The 20492-nt window shown below is 43.2% G+C and overlaps 1 long non-coding RNA gene across 1 annotated transcript in view; it reads left to right on the top strand.

Moving 5' to 3' along the window:
* LOC117360803 overlaps nucleotides 1–20492 on the top strand; it is a 48586-nt gene that overhangs the window by 14601 nt on the left and 13493 nt on the right. The gene's annotated exons all lie outside the window — the stretch shown is intronic.

The following is a 20492-nucleotide window of genomic DNA, read 5'->3' as shown; positions in this document are numbered from 1 at the left end:
TGTTTCTGATTTTCACATCAACCAATCCATTGTTCTTCCTGTGTTTTTTCCGAAGCCCCATTCTCACCCTGGAGAGGCGGCTCTGCATTCTCTTGATTGTAAGCAAGCGCACCACTCCTCACCATACTGCTCCCCAGCTGTTCATCTCTTTCGATCCCAATCGCTTGGGTCGCCCTGTTTCTAAGCGGACCATTTCTAACTGGTTGGCCGCTTGTATCTCTTTCTGTTACGCTTAGGCTGGTCTCTTCCTACCGAGTCGAGTCACAGGCCACAAGGTCAGAGCAATGGCGGCGTCTGTTGTTTTCCTCCGCTCGACCCCCATCGAGGAAATCTGTAAAGCTACCACTTGGTCTTCGGTTCATATGTTCACCTCGCATTACTGTCTGGATGCTTTCACCAGGCGTGATGGCCGCTTTGGCCAGTCTGTTTTGCAGCATCTGTTCTCCTAATTTGCCAACTTTCCCTCCATCCCATTATAGTTAGCTTGGAGGTCACCCAGATGTAGAGAATATGCTGCCTGCTTGTCCTGGGATAAAGCACAGTTACTTACCATAACAGGTGTTATCCAGGGACAGCAGGCAGATATTCTTGCAACCCACCCACCTCCCCGTGGTTGGCTTCTTTGCTTGCTATCTGAACTGAGGACACGCTGAGGAGACGCATGCCCTAGGCAAAGCGGGAGGGGCACGCATGTATGCGCGGACCAATCGCAAGCCTGAAGGTCTTCGAGCAAGTCTGCTTGTGAAAACGTCCGCTAAGAGTCTCCATTGATGACGTCACCCACATGTAGAGAATATCTGCCTGCTATCCCTGGATAACACCTGTTATGGTAAGTAACTGTGCTATTTGTCCACAAAAAAACCAAAACCAAAAATATCAGATTTAAATCCAGTAATAAGTTCAATGCAGTTCAGTCTTCACTGCCACCTGGATAAAGCATCCTTCACTGTATTTCATTTCAAAGTTCATTGCCATTAGGCTTCATTGGCCTCTAATACTAACGCCAAATAATATTATCGTCTTTTGTTGGGACCCCTACCTGCAGATAGTTGGGTTCCCTCTTTGGGAGTGCTCTGACAGCTTACTCCCCTCTTTTAAGGCAATGCCTGGTATATCATAGCCAGTCCAAACAATAAACAAAATAGTTTTCATTGACTTTTGGCTTCTCAGCTTTCACTGCATTTCTTTCCTGGGACTTCTCCCATTCTGCCCAAGAAGTGGGGGTGGCAACAAACAACCGTTTTCTGTTTCTGTGCATACAGCTGTGCTATGTCCCACTCAAGTTTCCAAGTGCCCCTTGCTACTGCACGGCAGTTTAAAAGTTTGTTCAGGTAATGGCTAATTCCCCTTGCACTTATGCTTGGTCCCTGTTTCTTGTCAGCACTCTGTGGCCCTCCCCATCATATAAACATTCCTAGCTTATTTAATATTCTGGCTGGAGAAATGTTTGCAAAGAGTAGTGCAGGTGAGCAGTTTCATTACAGCTCCATGCCTTCTTCTGGCAAATTATGTTCATCTGGGATATTGGTGTGGCTCTCCCAGCCCATAGTACTGGTATCACAATCATACTCATCTATTTCCATGCTTTCTGCATTTACATTTTCCCATTCCCCTCCCCCTTCAGGGTAGTTAGAAGAGCTGGCTGGCCAAGCTTCTCTTTCCCCCTATGTAGTATAACTTTGCCTTTCCCTTACAAAACCCTCTGCAAGGTCCCAGTACTTAGCTGCTTAGGGAATTTCTGTTTGTCCTTCTCTGGGTGGCAAAGAGCTGCCTATGGAGGGAATGTCCAGCGTGGGTTCGAATCTCCCTTCCAGCCTCAGCTCAGTTTAATTTATTTTCCTTCTGCTTCACATCTGAAGGCTTACATGCTTGCAGTTTCCCACATGTAGCCCCTGCCCCCTTCTGGGTTGATTCTGTTTCACAGCTTGGTTTTGCAGGGAAACTTCTCTGCCCTTGGGAAAGGAACAATGACAATTAGACTGTGGTTTGTGAGCCCTCTCCACTGGGTTTTCTGGTGCATGGCTCTCTTGTTTTAATCCTGCTTGTTTTATTCTGCCTAAAACCCTATTCTCTGGCTGCTGAACTGGCTTAGCTTTAGGGATTGAGGGTTTTAGAGCAGGGTTTATCCTTGTGACAGGGGCTTCCCTGTCACAAGATTTTGCACAGGCTACATGCTGCACAGCTCATTGTAATCCTATGGGCTGTGTGGCATATAGTGCTCGTTATTCGTTAGCATGCACTAGATCCATTAGTGCACCTTGGAAAAAGAATTCCTAAGGCACCTGATTTTACACAAGCCATAGAAATAGTATAACTGTGGGTGCATAAAGTTGTAGGAGCTTGAAAATACTTACAGTCATAGGCATCGGAATGGGAACGTCACAGGGACCATGGCCTCCCAAAAAATTGGTGGTTGATGGTTGGTGCCCTCCCTCCTACCTGTTTCCTGATGTTGTACTTTATATCTTCAGGGCAGTTGCCATTCAAAGTCAATGAGCAGGCCTGCCCCGGAACCCTTCATTCTACTTCTGTGGGCAGGCCTGCTTATTGACGTTACGCGGCGGCTGCCCTGAAGATTTAAAGTACAATGCTTGAAGGAGGCAGGAGGTGAAGTTGGGAGCTGGTGACGGGGCATGCCGCAGGATTCCAAAGGGGCTAGGGCATAGCTCTTGCTTCCCCCCAAACCAAACAGCATTCTGCTGCCTATCTAATATAATAAAACGCTAACCGCGCATGTGCACTCCCACCTGCGTGCGTCCGTTTTCCGTGAGATGTAGGGCACCTGAGATAGGAGTGTGCATGCGCGTGAATCTCTCTCTCTGTCTGGTCGTCGGCGTGGTCTTCGTTCCTCTCTCCGGCACACCCGAACCCCTGTTCAGCCTCCCATCCGACCCTACCTTCGGCTCCCTTAGTCCCTTGCCACCGCTCCTCTTCTCTTCCCGCCCTGCGGTCCTGACAAACGTCCTTACTCCAGCAGGGGCTGCAGCACTCTAAACACGCTGCTTCGCGGCCTACTACTGCCCTGATTTGCTCTGCCTGACACGGGCACACACTACAGCACTTACATATACCCTTATAGAATAGTGCTTAGGATGCTTATACATGTGCTACCTATGTGTACATTTATGGCACAAAAGGATGTATAATTTTGGAAGCCAAATTATAGAGATGACCTTATAATGCTAAGAAAACTGTTGTGAACCCTCACAAATATTAGTTTAGAGTGTTTAGAGTGCTGCGGCCCCTGCTGGAATAAGGACGTTTGTCGGGACCGCGGGAAGGGGGCGGCAAGGGACTAAGGGAGCAGAGAATTGAAATATAGCCACTGATTTTCTTTAAATGGTGAGAACAGGACCCGATATGGGGGCAGCTTTGGGAGAGGGGTGTGCTGGGAGGCACACAGCTTTGCTTAGGGGGAAGACAGAAGGGGGCCAAGGAGACACAGTCAGGGAGGAACTGGAGAGGGAGAGGGAAAGGAGGCTGCTTTGGGGGGAAGGGTGTGTTGGGAGGCAGACAGCTTTGCTTGGGGGAGGGTAGACAGAAGGGGGCCACAGAGAGACAATTAGGGAGGAACTGGAGGGGTAGAGGGAAAGGGGGCTGCTTTCTAGCACCCGTTAATGTAACGGGCTTTAACACTAGTTTCTTTAATAAGACATTAACTATTTTTTTCTGTGGCCCTCCAAGTACTCTTTTTTTCTTCAGCCCTCACATTTAAAGTTTAATATCTTTTCTTTCTCAAAACTGACACATTTCAATCACTATATTGAAAATAAAAATCATTTTCCCTACCTTTGTTGGCTGGTGACTTTAGTTTTCTGTGCTTTTAACTATGTTTCCAGGGCCTTCTTGTCCTTTGACTGTTTTTCTCTCCGTCTTCACTTTCTGCTTTGCATCCATCTTTTAGAAATCTCAGGGATGATACTAGTTAGAAAACTAGAAGAAGTCAGAAATTGCTTGAATCAAAAGATATGAACTGACCTCACTTCAAAATAGTAACCTGACTAGGGAGTGTGATCAGAAATTTTTTTAAGTTGCTCAGAGACGTGAAACTCTACAAGGAAGGTATACACCCTCCTAGAGATGATACAGAGTTTACCTTCCAGTCATTGCAACTGTTTCAATGCTGGTCACGCTCCAAAGCAGGATACAAAAAATAAATAAATAAAGGTTGTCACAATCTTTTAAATGCTTCAAAGTATGCAGGAGTTCCTTCTTCATATATTTTATCAAACGAACATCACTTGAAATAAGTAAGTTATAATATGATGACTTAGCTTCATGAAAGGTTAGGGGACCAGCATTGAAACAGTTGCAATGTCTGGATGTTAAACTCTGTATCATCTCTAGGAGGGTGTATACCTTCCTTGTAGAGTTTCACGTCTCTGAGCAACTTAAAAAAATTTCTGATCACACTCCCTAGTCAGGTTACTATTTTGAAGTGAGGTCAGTTCATATCTTTTGTTGCATCCATCTTTGGCATTAACTTAATATTCAATTTTTCTGCTTTCTTTTCAAAATCTACGTTTCCATGTCTTCCCTTCCCTTCCTATCTCTCTCTTCTTCCGTCCTATTTCCATGGTCTGACATCTCTTTCCTTCCTTTCTCTCCCTCCCTCCTTCCTTCCTTCCTTTCCCCTGGTCTGGCATCTGTCTCCTTCCCCCCTCCCATGTCCTGGCATCTCTCCCTCCCACTCCATGGTCTGGTATCTCCTTTCCTTCCCTCCCTCCTATGAACTTGGCACCTCTTGTTCCTCTCCTTTCCCTTGTCTTCCTTCTCCTTCCTTCCCTCTTTTTCCCCAATTGGGTGCAGCAGCAATAGAAGCAGCATTTCTCTTCCCCCTTTCTGGTGCAGCAGAGGCATTTCTCTTCCCCCTTCCCTCTCTCTCCCTTTCCCTGTACAGCAGCAGCAGCATTTCCCTTCTCCCTTTCCTGTGCAGCAGAGGCATTTCTCTTTCCCCTACCCTCCCTCTCCCTTTCTCTGTACAGCAGCAGCATTTCTCTTCCCCCTTCCCTTCCTTGTGGAGCAGCAGTTTGTCTGGCCAGCTCAGTTGATCGTTCCATTCAAAGCTGCGGGTAGCGGCTTCTCGCGAGATCCGCACCTGCGTCTGAAGCCTCTCTGATGTTGTGACTCAGAGAGGCTTCCGATGCAGGAGTGGATAGCGCAAGGAGCCGCCACCTGCGGCTTTGAACTGAACAATCGACTGTCCGGCCAGACATGCTGCTGCTCCACAAGGAAGGGAAGAGGGAAGAGAAATGCTGATGTGGATGGCATCAGCAGATGCCGCCGGTCACAGCTTTGACCAGAAAAATCAACTGCAGCAAGAGAGCAGTTGATTATCACTTCTAGACTGCGGGCTGCAAAATAGCACCTGGAGAGCCGCATGCGGCCCGTGGGCCGCATGTTTGAGACCGCTGAGTTATGGGATGTCCTAGAAACGAGATGTGCATGTGACTTGTTTATGTCGCACTAATTAGTTAACCAAATATATGTGGAAATTCAATCGTGTAAGTCAGACTAAATATAAAAAACGCATTGAGAATACTGCTATGATAGCCTAGGACCATTCATACCACGTTAACACGAAACATTCATTAACATCACACCATCAGTACGAAATTATAAAACAACGGAGAAAAATAAACCTCAAGTGTGAGAGGCCGGGACTACACAAGTACCCGAGTCTATTCACATCATCACTGGTTTATAAAAAAACTCCGTGTACATTTAAATCAATACTTCTTCATTCACACTCAATAATTTTTTAAGAGTTTTCAAAGAATATTTTCAAAAGTGTTTCAGGGTGATATATAAAGACCTATTCATGGCATGAACCAGATCCCAAACTAATCATTAACAGCACGAGGGCTACAGCTCAGCTAAACAGGTGTATGCAATTTGTTGAGGCATGGAAAATTGGAGCACAAGAATGAGAACAAATAACCACTCATCTGAAAAAACCTGAGTGTCCCAAACGATTCTCAGTCCTTTGTCCCGTCCCGACAGAAAAGTCCTTCTGTTTCGCCTGAAAGGCTACATCAGGGGAAAGATCCAATGTCCAAAAAAAAACTCCTGCTTCCTTCAACGCCAAACAACCTTGCAGCTGGCTTCTCTCAAAATAGTGTTTTTGAGAGAAGCCAGCTGCAAGGTTGTTTGGCGTTGAAGGAAGCAGGAGTTTTTTTTTTTGGACATTGGATCTTTCCCCTGATGTAGCCTTTCAGGCGAAACAGAAGGACTTTTCTGTCGGGACGGGACAAAGGACTGAGAATCGTTTGGGACACTCCGGTTTTTCAAAAGTGTTTCAGGGTGATATATAAAGACCTATTCATGGCATGAACCAGATCCCAAACTAATCATTAACAGCACGAGGGCTACAGCTCAGCTAAACAGGTGTATGCAATTTGTTGAGGCATGGAAAATTGGAGCACAAGAATGAGAACAAATAACCACTCATCTGAAAAAACCGGAGTGTCCCAAACGATTCTCAGTCCTTTGTCCCGTCCCGACAGAAAAGTCCTTCTGTTTCGCCTGAAAGGCTACATCAGGGGAAAGATCCAATGTCCAAAAAAAAAACTCCTGCTTCCTTCAACGCCAAACAACCTTGCAGCTGGCTTCTCTCAAAAACACTATTTTGAGAGAAGCCAGCTGTAAGGTTGTTTGGCGTTGAAGGAAGCAGGAGTTTTTTTTTGGACATTGGATCTTTCCCCTGATGTAGCCTTTCAGGCGAAACAGAAGGACTTTTCTGTCGGGACGGGACAAAGGACTGAGAATCGTTTGGGACACTCCGGTTTTTTCAGATGAGTGGTTATTTGTTCTCATTCTTGTGCTCCAATTTTCCATGCCTCAACAAATTGCATACACCTGTTTAGCTGAGCTGTAGCCCTCGTGCTGTTAATGATTAGTTTGGGATCTGGTTCATGCCATGAATAGGTCTTTATATATCACCCTGAAACACTTTTGAAAATATTCTTTGAAAACTCTTAAAAAATTATTGAGTGTGAATGAAGAAGTATTGATTTAAATGTACACGGAGTTTTTTTATAAACCAGTGATGATGTGAATAGACTCGGGTACTTGTGTAGTCCCGGCCTCTCACACTTGAGGTTTATTTTTCTCCGTTGTTTTATAATTTCGTACTGATGGTGTGATGTTAATGAATGTTTCGTGTTAACGTGGTATGAATGGTCCTAGGCTATCATAGCAGCACTAATTAGTTACCCATAAACCTACAGTATTACAGTTAGAGTGGATATTCAGTGGCATGCACTGGGCAGTATCTGATCCTGGCCTTGACAGTGCATTTTAACCAGGCAGGAGCCTCTCCTTGTTAAATCACTTTGAATATTAACCCTTTTTCTCCTGGTTGATTAACTGTGTTTGGAGTGGTCTTCTTGATTTCAGAAACATTTGGCTAATATTGAAGAATAGGTACATTTGATTCTCTGAAAGCTAGCCTACCTAAATCCACTGTAAGGAGTCACTTGTCTGAGAATATATCATTATAACGTATAGCACTGATATTAATGGCAGCTTAATTTCCTCTGTCAAATTAGCTAAAGAGCAAGCTGGTAATTTCCATTTCACCCTGTACTTTCTCATACTGCTTCACAGATCATTTATTGAGTTCAACATTCATATATGGAGTTTGCTTGTACTATTAGCTCTCTTTCACAAATCACAAGTTGCAATATCTTACAACAGCTTGACAGTTTTGGGAAGAACAAGCCGTCATGGTACATTTGAGTAGCAATGACATAGGAAGATATGGGAAAAAAATTATAGAAGTTATATTTAGTGGTAAGTTTAGGGTTACCAGACATCGGGATTTACGTGGACATGTTCTCTTTTTAGAGAACAGGTTGAGGGGCGGGACTTGGGGGGGGGGAAACTGGCACAGAACAGGGAGGGCAGGGTGGAACTGGGGGGGCGGGGGCGGTGCCATAGGTCCAGATTTTACAATAGTAAAATCTGGGAACCCTAAGTAAGTTGCCATTAAGATGTTTTATTTTACTGTTATAAGCAATACTCTTAAAACATGGAGTTATATTGTATTAACACTTCCCTTTGGTAATGCTTGAGTACCTGTTTGTAAACCACTAAGATATAAATACCTAAAATAAATACATAAAAATAAATTTAAATCATGGAAATGTGCACAACTTCATAAATGTAACCAAATTTAAACTATAATGGTGCTCAAAACCCAATCGTTGGTTTTTCATTCTGGATGATCCAGATTTTCTGCCATGTATTGGGTAACAGAGTAAGCCCAGTGTCTGTAGCCCAGATATCAAGTATGCCTAGTTTAGAGGTAAATTTGTGAGATAGTAAAGTCTTATATCATAGGGCTGACTGTCCTTTTTTCTTCATGAGAATGAATTTACTTAAAAATGAAATGGAGGGTTTATCAGTTGTAAGAGATTTGATATTATAATTCACTTTAATAGCGTGGCAGATCTGTAACCAGCGAAACATATTCGAGGAAGGTAGTCCATAAGTGGAGGAAAGTGTGTGAAAGGGAATCTAACCAGTGGAGTCATAGAGTTGACCTACGAACCATATTCCTGCAGATTTCCACAGAGTCTAATTTATTGGCTTCTTTTGTATATGTATTTTTGGGTTGTTCCATAAATAAGCCTAGTTGGTGTCATTCCAGCTAGCAGACAGTAAGGTATCCAGATCTCTTATAGCATATTTAGTTGAACTAATTGCATCAACATGTCCTGCAGTAGGGGCAGAGCCCGTAAAAGCAAAGAACTGGAGATCAGAATTATCTACAATTGATTTCTCAAGATCAACCCACACAGGAGAAGAGGTCACATCTGATTGATTAAACCAGTAAGTATCCTGGCGGAGCAGGAATGAAGTGTGATATTCGAAGAAGCTGGGAAATCGAACTCCTCCTTCAGCCTTTTCTCTTTTTAATTTCTGCAGACTTATGCGCAGAGTGGATTTATCCCATAAAAATTATACAAGTAAAATTCGATTTTCTTATAAGAAGACACTTTCAAGTACATTGGCAGGATGCAGAGAATATAGTTAATGACAGGTGTTATCATCATCTTGATTGTCTCTAAACGACCCCACCAAGAGAGTCTTAAGGGTGACCAATTGGCCATTAGAGCAGTAATGACCTTTTCTCCTTCTCAGCCAACAGACACAAGAGAAGCTCACATTCCAACTTTGTTTCCCCCCCCAGTGAGAGGTTGTAAACTGAAAAAACACCATGAACACCTTCTCTCACACCAGGCAGCATCGTGGGGTAAAAACCTAGAACAATTGCTTTTGCCCACTACGTACGAGGAATTTAGGAAACATCTAAAAACACACCTGTTCCTAAAGCATCTAGACAACTGATCCACTCATCTCTCTCCCCTCAATAGCGATTAACTTGTCCTATTGATCACTTTCTCCTCAACAATGGATTTCCTGTCCTATTAATTTTCTTTCTTCCACCCTCTTAAAGTTAATCAATTTGTACCTTTGCTTAATCTTTTGTAAACCGCATAGAACTTCACAGTTATTATTATTATTTATTATTATTATTATTAATGGACAAGATGATGTAATCAGTATTGAATTCAACTGTTTCTTCTAGAGTAGGTCCAAAATACATCCCCAAATATTTTAATTTACGTCCTGCCCACTGCAATCCCATCCTTGTGACGATGTCATAAAGATCAGGAGCATTCAAAGACATGATTTCAGTCTTGGAATGATTGAGTTTATAACCTGATACCTCAGAGTATGCAGCGATGGTACTCAATATGTGTGTAATAGAATCGGAAGTAGCATATAACAGAACATCATCTGCATATGCAGAGACTCTGATTTCATGGGTGTCAAATCGGAGACATGTTAGTGTTATGATGGAGAGCTATAAGAAAAGGCTCCAAAGCGATGTTGAACAGGAGTGGAGACAATGGGAAGCCCTGCCTAGTGCCTCTGGACAGTCGGAAGCTATGAGATAACAAGCCATTGATGTAGATCTTGGTGGAAGGGGCAGAGTATAATACAGAGATTAGTCGTATAAAAGAATCAGGGATGCCAAACCATTTTAAAGAAGCAAACAAGAAAGGCCATTCAACCCTGTCACAGGCCTTTTCTGCATCAGGACTCATGGCCATTAGAGCAGCTGTAATATATGTCTGCCAAAGTTCCTTATGCGATAGAAACCAGATCTGTTTAAAAGACAGTTCTGCTTCTTCACTCTCATCCAAGAAGAGTTCACAAGAGTTAACTTATCATTTCTTATTGTTGCGGTGTGTGTGTGTGTATGCAGAGAAACCTAAGTTTAGATCCGAGCTACCTCACATCCAAACATAGTCTTTCTTCTTAGACTCCTTTTCCTTAGGTCATGTCAGATGACCCTCTAGGACCAATCCAAGCAGAACAGCAAGAATGAATAGCCGTTTCTTGTGCAGAAGCCTTGGAAGGCACCATAGTAGATAAGCACAGAAACACAGATCATAGCATAGTTCATAAATCTTCCAGGTTCACAGGAGCTGGGCATGTATGAATAGGCAGATGTCCTTGACTGGAAACACACAGTTCTTGTAAACACATCCAGAATGCATCAGGTAGCAAAGATGGTTCTTGCAGAAGATGGTTCAGGCTTTCTTGACATGTATGAGGCCTAACCTTAAGTGTGAAGCAGGAATCACCCCTACATAACAACCTCAGCACTATGTGGTTAGTACCAAGGTGGTGCGGGGACAGAGTCAAATCAGAGCTGAGCGTTATGTGGGCACTGGAGATATTCAGAGCCAGTGCCAGCATTGCCAATCTCAGTCAATCGATAAATGGGGAATACAAATAATCTAGCAAAAAAATTTTTTAAGGGTGAACAAAATATCAAAGTACTACAATAGAAAGTCACTCCCCTGTAGAAATGTCAAATATCTTCATAGAAATAGTCATATATTTGCTTCATTCAAACAAAATGTATGACAAAAGTATATGCTCAGAGACTTGAAAAAAAACAAACCCCAAGTAATAGACTTATCTTTTCAAAGGTTCTGAAGTGGCCAGTTTTGATCCTGCACCCTTCAACTTTCTCGAGTCTAAGAAGAGACTGAGCCACCTCTAAAAGTTTATTCAAGTTACCATCTTGGTTCCCTGATGCAGGATCGAAACGGGCCACGTTGGAACCTTTGTAAAGATAAGTTTATTACTTATTGTGTATATGCAAAATAGAAATAAGTTGACTGTGTGATGTAGCAAAGAAAATTGTTTCTCAATACCATTTAAGCATATGCAATGACTGGGTGGAGAGGTGATATTCTTGGGGTTCGCCCCTCCATACATGTGCACCATCTCCTCCCTCCTTTGCCCCTCTTCCCATCAATCCTAAACAGCATTTCTTTTTTTAAATTCAATTTTCTATACCATTCTCCCGGGTGAGCTCAGAATGGTTTACATGAATTTATTCAGGTACTCAAATCATTTTTCCCTGTATGTCCTGGTAGGCTCACAATCTATCACAATGGGGGGGGGGGGGATTAAGTGACTTGCCCAGGGTCACAAAGAGTAGCGTGGGTTCTTCCATCTCTTTTCCCTTCCCCATTCCTTCTATCCCTGTGCACCATCTCCGCCCTCTCTCTCTCCTTCCTGTGTTCTGACATCTGTCTTCCCTCTGCCCATGGTCTGGCATCTTTATTCTCTTCTTCCCACAGTTTGACATCTCTATGCCTTCCTTCCTTTCCCTCCTTCCCCTACTGTGGTCTGGCATTTCTCTCCTCCTTCCCTCCCCATTCTTGTGGTCTGACATCTCATTTCTTCCATCCCCCTTCCCCTGATCTGGTATCACTCTCTTCTCCTTCCTGCAGTCTGACATATCTCTCTCACCTTCTTCCCTTCCCTCCTGCTGTGCTATGCCATATTTCTCTCCTCTCTCCCTCCTTCTTCCCCTTCCAGTGGTCAGACATCTCTATATCTCTCTTCTCTCCTCACAGTCTAGCATATCTCTCTCTCCTCTCATCCCCTTCCATTCCTTCTCTACATCTTCCCCCTCCTGTGATCTGGTATTACTGTCCTTCCCTTCACTTCTTTCTTCCTACAGAGGTCTGGCATCTTCTAACCCTTTCCTCCCCATCTCCACAATCCATCATCTTTGTAGTACCCTCTCCATCCCCCCTGGCAGAATCTGGTGCTTTTTCACCTTTTTTATTTCCAGCACTGCACTCTTTGCGCAGTAGGCAGCATGAGTGAAGTAAACACATTGCCTTCAGCGACCCTGGAAGCCTTCCCTTTGCTATAGCTTCCTACAGGAAGCTGTAGCAAAGGGAAAGTTTCCTGGACCAATGAAGGCAGCATGTTTACTTCACTCAGGGTGCCTGTAGCCCAAAGAGTGCAGCACTAGGAGAAAAAGGGCTAAAAAAGTTGGATTCCGCCAGGGGAGGGGGGAGGAATAAAATTCTGGATAGGCTCCAGAGGTTTCATAGGGCTGCCATCGGCTCATGGGCCTTGCAATGAAGGCCATTGTCCTAGCATCATCTTATCCCACCTCTTTTCCAATCTGTGTTCCCTCCTGTTCTCCCTTGGGTCCATCTCTCATTCTCTCTTCCCATGGTCCAACCTCTCTCCTCTTTTCTGTTGTTGTTCTTCCTCCCCCCTTGATATGGAACAATGGCAGGGAGGGGAAAACTCCCTGGTTAAGCTGGTTCTTAACTTCCCCCACCCACAACCTTCCCCATTCTACTTAAGAAGCTGGTTCTTAGCCTGGCATATCCTCTCCTTTCTAACCATGCCGGTCTGACGTCATCCTCACCTTCAGTCTTGCAGACACATCCATTTGTTGCGGGGGACCGCCAGCTGCAGCAACAATTCTCAATTACCACATATGGCCCCTCTTTGTGTTTTCCTTCTGCCATGGTCAGTGCCCAATGATGCAACGTCCTGGTTCTGCCTGGTTGAACTGTGGTAAAATGAAAGCACAGAGAGGGACCGCAAGTAGTGGTTGAGAATCTTTGCCAAGGACAGCAGTCCCCTGTAACAAAAATGGATATGTCTGCAAGACCAGGAGAGGAAGACATCAAACCAGCACAATTTGAAGGAGGTGGACATGCTAACCCACTAGAGGCTGCTCAGAGCCTTGGGGCCCAGGGCAGTTGCCCTGTCTGCCCCCCGCCCATGCCGACTCTGGTCTCAGCTATCTCTCATTTGATTGCTGGAGTTCCCAGAAGCCATTTTGATGCAGGAGCCAGTATGAATATAAGTATATAGATGAGCCGATGAGGAAGCACAGCGGTGGAAAACTCTATTAAATTGTTGTACTTTGTGTACTTTAGAGCACTGTTCTTCAGCCGCCGGTCCGCGGACCGATGCCAGTCCGCAGAAAATTTCTGCCGGTCCGCGTAGGCCCGGCGAGATCAAGTCGGCAGTTAAATTTCCTGCTGACTGCGGTTCCTCCCGATTGCGGTTCCTCCCAGCCTCAGGCGATCAAGACAGGCTGCCGACGTCGGGGCCTTCTCTCTGTGAGTCTCGCCTGTTAGGAAACAGGAAGTTGAAACAAAATAGGCTGGACTCAGAGAGTGAAGGTCCCGACGTTGGCAGCCTGTCTTGATCGCCACCCCTGCCGAGTTACTGAAGAGGGCTGCGGGGAAGTTGCAACTGGAACGGAGAGAGCTGCAGATACAGGTGCAGGTGGAGGGAGGGAGATGGTCAGCCTGTGCGAGCAAGATTCTGGGGAGCCTTCACAGTGGCTGTCTCCCCTCCCACCAGCTCTCCTACTTGCCAGGGCAGTGATTTACAGGCAACTTCCTGCAGGCAAGTACTGAGAGCTGCTGGAAGGGGAGGAAGCCACTTTAGGAGGCTGAAAAGCTGCTGGATAAAGGGAGAGCTGTTACTGGACTTGGAGGGAGTTAGAAGGAGAGATGCTGCTGGGAGGGGAGGAGGGAAAGGGATGGGAAGAGAGTTAATGTTGGATAGAGGGAGGAGGGAAGGGAGAAGAAGGAGAGATGCTGCTTGGAGGGGAGGAAGGAAAGGGATGGGAAGAGAGTTAATGTTGGATAGAGGGATGAGGGAAGGGAGAAGGAAAAAAGGAAGGAGGGAAGGGAGAAAGAAAAAAGGAAGGAAACAGCTGGCAGGGAGATTACAGGAGGGGAAGGGGTCAGGGTGGAATGGAGAGATCAGATGAGGGAAAAGGGAGAGAGAGGAATGAGAAAGTAGAGAGACATTGATGCTGGAAAGGGGGTCAGCAGAGAAATGAGAGAGGGATAAAGATGCTAGATCTGGTGTAGGAGATATAAAAATGAAGAAGGCAGTGAAGCTGGAATGAATGATGTAAAAAGGAGAGAGGAGGCACAGACTGGATGGACAGGGGAATGGGGCATAGAAGGAAGTCAGATACATATGGAAGGGGGAGAGGGCAGACATTGGATGGAACGCGCAGATGCTGGATTGAAGAGACAGGGCAGATACTGGAAGGAAAAGAGTGAAAAGAAGATGAAAGCAGAAACCAGAGACAACAAAAGGTAGAAAAAAATAATTTTATTTCTGTTTTGTCATTAGAATATATCAGATTTGAAATATATATCCTGCTTGAGATTTAACTGGGGACTGCAGTATTCTGTTAGCATGATATTTCTATGTAGCATTCTATAATACCTTGGCTTGTTCAGTTTTCTTGATAGTAGAGGGGATATATGTGAAGGGGCGGGGAGACAGGGGTTTTGTTGGTCCATGCTCTGTATATTTGTATTTATAAAATCACAATTGTTCAGAATATTGTTTATTTTTATACTTTAGTAAAATACGTTCAATATAAAATCATAACTGTGGCTTGTGCAGATGGGATCAGATGGTTTGCGGGGACCGAGCTCGCGGAGATAGGGCGTAAACGGGGTTTTTAAATTTTAGTCCTAGTAGTTTGCCGGTCCACAAAATAATTCTTTTATTTCTGCCCGTAAACGGGTGTAAAAAGGTTGAAAAACACTGCTTTAGAGAGCCACTTCTGAAGGCTCTTTAAATATAAATTGTTTAAATTTGATTGAAGCTTATGAAGTTGGAATGAGATGAACGGCATTACTGAACCTAAAAGAACTGTTTTTGAGTAAAAGGATTGGTTTGATGTTTAATAGTAATATGCACCTTATTTCAGAGCCTTAAAGAAATTTAGTTTCAACCAGTTTAAATGAAAGATGGAAGCAAGGCAGAAAGTGAAGGAGAGAAAAACAGTCAATGGCTAAGAAGGCACTAGAAACATAGTTAAAAGCACAGAAAAATAAAGTCACCAGACAACAAAGGTAGGGAAAATTATTTTTTTTTTTCAATATAGTGATTGAAATGTGTCAGAGCTTGGGGGAGACTGTGGTTGGGGTACTCAGTTGATATTTGTTAGACTTAGGGGGTACTTAGCATGAAGTAGTTGAGAAACACTGCTGTAGGCAATCAGCCGGCGCCAGCGCTTCTTCTTCTCTCCAGCCCTCTTCCCTGCTGGCACCCCCTACTGGCATCTCAGGGCCTGTCTGGAGGGTTTCTGCGCAAGCACGGATGTCGACAGAATGATGTCACATGTGCGTGTGATGTCATCAAGGCAACATCCACGCACTTCTGGGTCCCTCGAACCTTTAGTGTGCCCCAGCTTGAGAAAGTTTGAGAGACACTGTTATAGAGTAATGTCATTTGCATGCCTAGCTTCTATTAGTTGGGTGCCAAGATTTACACCAGCTTTTGGCAGGTATAAGTGTCTTGCCCAAAGTTAAGCATGAGATCTGCCCTTAGCAAGTATTTCATAAAGGGCACTCTGTGTCAAGAACCCTTTGCAGAATACCTGTTTAACACCAATCTTCCTGGTGTCTATCTTTGGGTACTATCTTCTGAATTCAGCCCATAGAGTAGCATTTTAGAAAAGATGTACAAATTACTATTGAGACATCCAGGCTGAGACATCTTAAGTTCCATTAGTATGTTAGAACAGGACTATACACCATACCATACCATACAGTTTCTTTTATACCGCACGTTTCAACTGGGCATCAGAGCGGTTTACAATAAGAGTGATGAGATTTACAGTAAGATTGATAGGGTTTGCAATAAGATGGAAGAAATTCACAATAGCATGTGTTAGATTCCCGACAAGAGCCTTACTGAGGGCGTGAACACCAGTCAAGATAATATAGGCAGATTAAGGCTGTAGTTATGTGTTTGGGGAGAAGAGGAGTCTTTAGCCTCTTCCTGAAGATATAGTATGATCTCTTACATGAAGCGGGATGTTGTTCCAAGTCTTGGGTCCTTGGTAATTGAATGTGGATTCATCATCATCTTGATGCTCCCGCTAATAAAAGGCAATCTATGAATTACTAAATATATAAAGTAATTGATATCAGCTGCATAGTAGGGAAGTTGAGCCCCGCCACTAGAAGAGAAGCGGATGCTATAGAGAAGTCAGTGACTTGGTTATCCCAAGTCCAATGGCACAAAAAAATGAGAGAAGTCTGTGACAGCAGAATGGTGTTGATAGGGATCCCAATCCCAGTGGGCATGAGAAAAGCTGCTGACAGATGAAGAAAAGAAGGTTCGCTGCCACAAAATGAGAAGGTGCTCACCCCATGGTAAATGAAAAGAAAGGCCATAGCCACACTCCAAAATGTAGATGCCTGTATCTTGAGACCCGTCTTGAACTTTTTGAAGCATTATAGAAAATGATAAATAGTAGTAGTAGAACAGTCATTGAAATGGTGAAAAACTCAGTTCACCTCACATGTTACAGAAAAAAAATATCTGAGGGTTTAGTTTTAATAGTGCAATCTGCATCTCCTGCGGGACAGGAAACTTCAACCATGATGAAAGTTGTGGTTGAATCAGCAGAGCATTAGAATGTTTATACGTAGAACTGATCTTCATAGTTTTGCATCCAAATTTGTCAAATCAACAGAAACAACTTGATTTACTGTAGGTTCTTTACAGCTACAGTATTTATCCAATCCATTTATGTTTATGTTTTATGCAAGTGTTATCATATTTCTCCTTGAACTCTGTTTATTCCCATGAATGAGGGCTCAGTTCAAAGAGCAAATGGGAAGGAATTCCACAGAGATAGAGCGGAATAGAAAAATGCAGAATGATTAGAAGGATCCAGATAAACACGGGGGAAAAAAATGAAAGGGAGAGAATCAGCTCAAGAGTGGGAACAAAGATGATAGAATAGCCTATTAAGAGTGAACAAGGAGGATAGAAAGGGGAGCATGAGTACAAGACTTTATATGTTACCCTCTCCTAAAGTCACTTCATTGGCTTCCCATCCGTTTCCAAATACAATTCAGACTCCTCTTACTGACCTATAAATGCACTTACTCAGCTGCCCCTCACTATCTCTCTTCACTTATCTCCCCCCTTTGATTCCTCTCCCCCCTCCTTCCCTGTGAGCTCCACTCAGCTGGTATGCCCCTCCTATCTGTGCTCTTCTCTTCAACTGCCAACTCCAGACTCCGTCCCTTCTACCTTGCTGTGCCATATGCTTGGAAGAAGTTGCCCAAATCCCTATGGCTGGCTCCGTCTCTGGCAGTGTTCAAGGCCAAGTTAAAAGCATAACTGTTCGAGAGTGCTTTCAGATCTTAACTCCTCTCACCTTGGGCTCTGCATCCCTGACCCTATGTGTCATGCCTGTTTGGCCAAGTTAGATTGTAATCTCTTCTGAGCAGGAACCATCTATAAGTGTTATATAAGTGATAAATAGTAGCAGCCGTAGAAGTAGTAGTATAGGTCCATTTGAGGATTGTAAACTGGGATTGGAACTGAATATGATATTTATTTAGTTTAATAATTTACACACCACCCAAAAATCTAGGTGGTTCACAAAACATACATAATGAGGAAGGAAGAGTAGGAGAGAGAGGCGTGTACAGGTGCGAACAGGTGAAGATTTGAAGTCCTCCATGATACTGGAGGTGAAGGTAGACCCCCCTGAAATCCCCAGAATAATAGAAATAGGCCAACACTGTCTTTAAAGGCCTAAGATGGCTGAGAATACACTTACTTAAGCTGTCAGCTTTTGCACAATTTATTCTTGCTGAGATAAGCAAGTCATGTGAAATATAATGCTGAGATAGCAAGTCAAGTGAAATTTATCCTTCCACCTAGAAGCTATCATGGCCATCTGTTGGAGTCCCATAAAAATAAGGAAGCAAAAGTAGGAGGATTACTACATACCATTAACCAAGAATATAAAAATATATGTTATACAAGCAAGTCCTGGAATGGGCGGATTCTTACCGGACCCATTGCTCAAAATTGATTATTTTGATATATTAAAATGACATTTGACGGGAAAAAGGTAGCAGTTTTAGTAAATGGGCGTTACGCACAGTATAACTAAAGAAAAGTAAAATTGTTAACCAATTAAGAAACTGATAAGTGAAAATAACCAATAGAAACTAAAAATGTAATATATACCAATGTGGTCTCAGGCTGTCAAAAATATATAAAAGGACAGTCTCTTGAGGTCTGAATCAGGACAGACACCAAAGTTTACTCAAGCACTTGATGTATATTATCTGTCGGCTCCATATGCTGAAAGACTTGTTCTTGAAACCTGTTATTGTTTATTAATAATATATATATATTACTTATACCAGCATATTGAGTGTCGTGAGGCCAGTTATTGAGGGCCCAAACAGGGGGCTTCTCAATAATAAAAATAAACATTTAAAAACAGAAGAATATATATAAAAGGAATAGTGGTCTTGTGAATTGATTGAAATCTTTTAAAAGAGGTCTGATGAAGCCCAATGAAAACTACAATAGTCCAGGCAAGATATCACAAGTACATGGAGTACAGTTAGATGTGCAGGCTTATCTAAGAGACTATAAACATATCTAAAAGACTGTAAACAGACCAAAATTGCTGGATGTCAAATAATTGGCACTTTAATACAGTTGAGATGTGAAAGATCAAACAGGAGTTGCAGAGCTAATAAAATCCTGAGGTAATGAACTAGAGCAATAGGGGATGTAATAATATAGGCACAATGGATGGACATAAGAGGTGGTTGGTTATCCAAGTAGCATCCATTTTAGATAGATTTAAAAACACACGATTTGCCTGCCTCGAGAAGGAGACTTTGTTCAATCTTGTAATGGAGAGAGGTCTGGTATATGGGAATCAGTGTAATGAACCAGAAGAATGCCATTGGTGTACTAATGTGTACTGATGCCAGAAACCTAGACTAAGGTTGCGAACAGACTGAGAAAAACTTTGAAAAACAGAAGTGAAAGGATAGAATCCTGTGGAACCCCACAAGTTAAAGAATGAATAGATGAAGTGGATCACCAAATAATGACCTTAAATGTTCTGTCATGAAGAAAAGATGTAAATGAATTCAAAACACATCCATTAGTTTTTGGCCTAAGCCTAAGCCTAAAGCCCAACCTATGCAGATGGAGAACATGTGACTGCTCAACAAATTCTCTTGAATTTCTGTTGAAAGATTTCTTCTGTTGAAAGACTAGATTCTCTAGGAGTTTTGATAGATATGGTACATTAGATATATGTCCAAGTGCAAATAGATGGATCAGAATTGGTCTTCTTTAACAAAGGGTTAACATGAGCTTGTTTCCAGGCACCTGGAAAAGAACCAGATGAAAGACTTCTTGATGATTCACAGAATGAAAGGAAGTAGTCCAAGTTCAGGAATGCTGATTCTGGAGAAGGGAACAGATTCAATTAAGTATGTTATAACTCTTGAGGAGGAACTGACCCTTTGTGAGGGAGAAAGAAGTGGCATGGTTAAAAGAAGGCAAGGGAGAGAAGACGGAACTGAGAATGTGCAAATCTGGAACTCAGTAAAGACCATTGGTGATGGCTGAAGTGTATGATCTGAGGGTAAACTGAATTCCAAGGATGAGACCTTAGATTTAAAAAATAAAAAACATGTCTGGTCTTCAGCCACTGAAAAGGCAGTAGAATTTATCTGGATACTGCCAAGACAGCATAGAAGTATTTTCAGTGACATTATATCCCTATTCCCTTTCCATTTTGGTTGCAGCCATTTGGACCAATTTTGAGTTAATCATAGAACAGAAATGAAATTTCACAATTATTAAGCAGGCAAAAATATGTGCGCCACAAGTATGAAAAATATAAAACAGTGAGAGGCAAATACAGTAGGCCACATCTAAAAAGTGGCCTAAGTCGGCACTTGGATGAACATTTCTTAAAAACATCCAAGCGCTGATAATGAAACCAGGTTTAGGACGTATTTCTAAACGACCTAGGCCTTCATAGTGCCGCTCAATGTCCAAAGCTAAACGGGGCATTTCGGGAGGCATGTCGAGGGCAGGAGTTGGGCGGGACGTGGACCGGCTTAGACTTAGTCGTACAGCATGTATAACCGAAAGTTTAACAACATAGCCTAGACGGAACTTGGACGTTGTGACTTAGACCATGTAAAACATGGTCTAAGTCACAAAAACCCACCTAAACTCACCAGATAAGCACTGAACACACATAACACGGACCCCCACACACTACCCCTGTGATCACCAACCCCCCCCAA

The sequence above is a fragment of the Geotrypetes seraphini genome, chromosome 5, assembly GCF_902459505.1.
Source record: "Geotrypetes seraphini chromosome 5, aGeoSer1.1, whole genome shotgun sequence".
NCBI lineage: Eukaryota > Metazoa > Chordata > Amphibia > Gymnophiona > Dermophiidae > Geotrypetes > Geotrypetes seraphini.
Note: the sequence above shows the minus strand (reverse complement) of the source record. Positions and strands in the feature narration are given on the sequence as shown.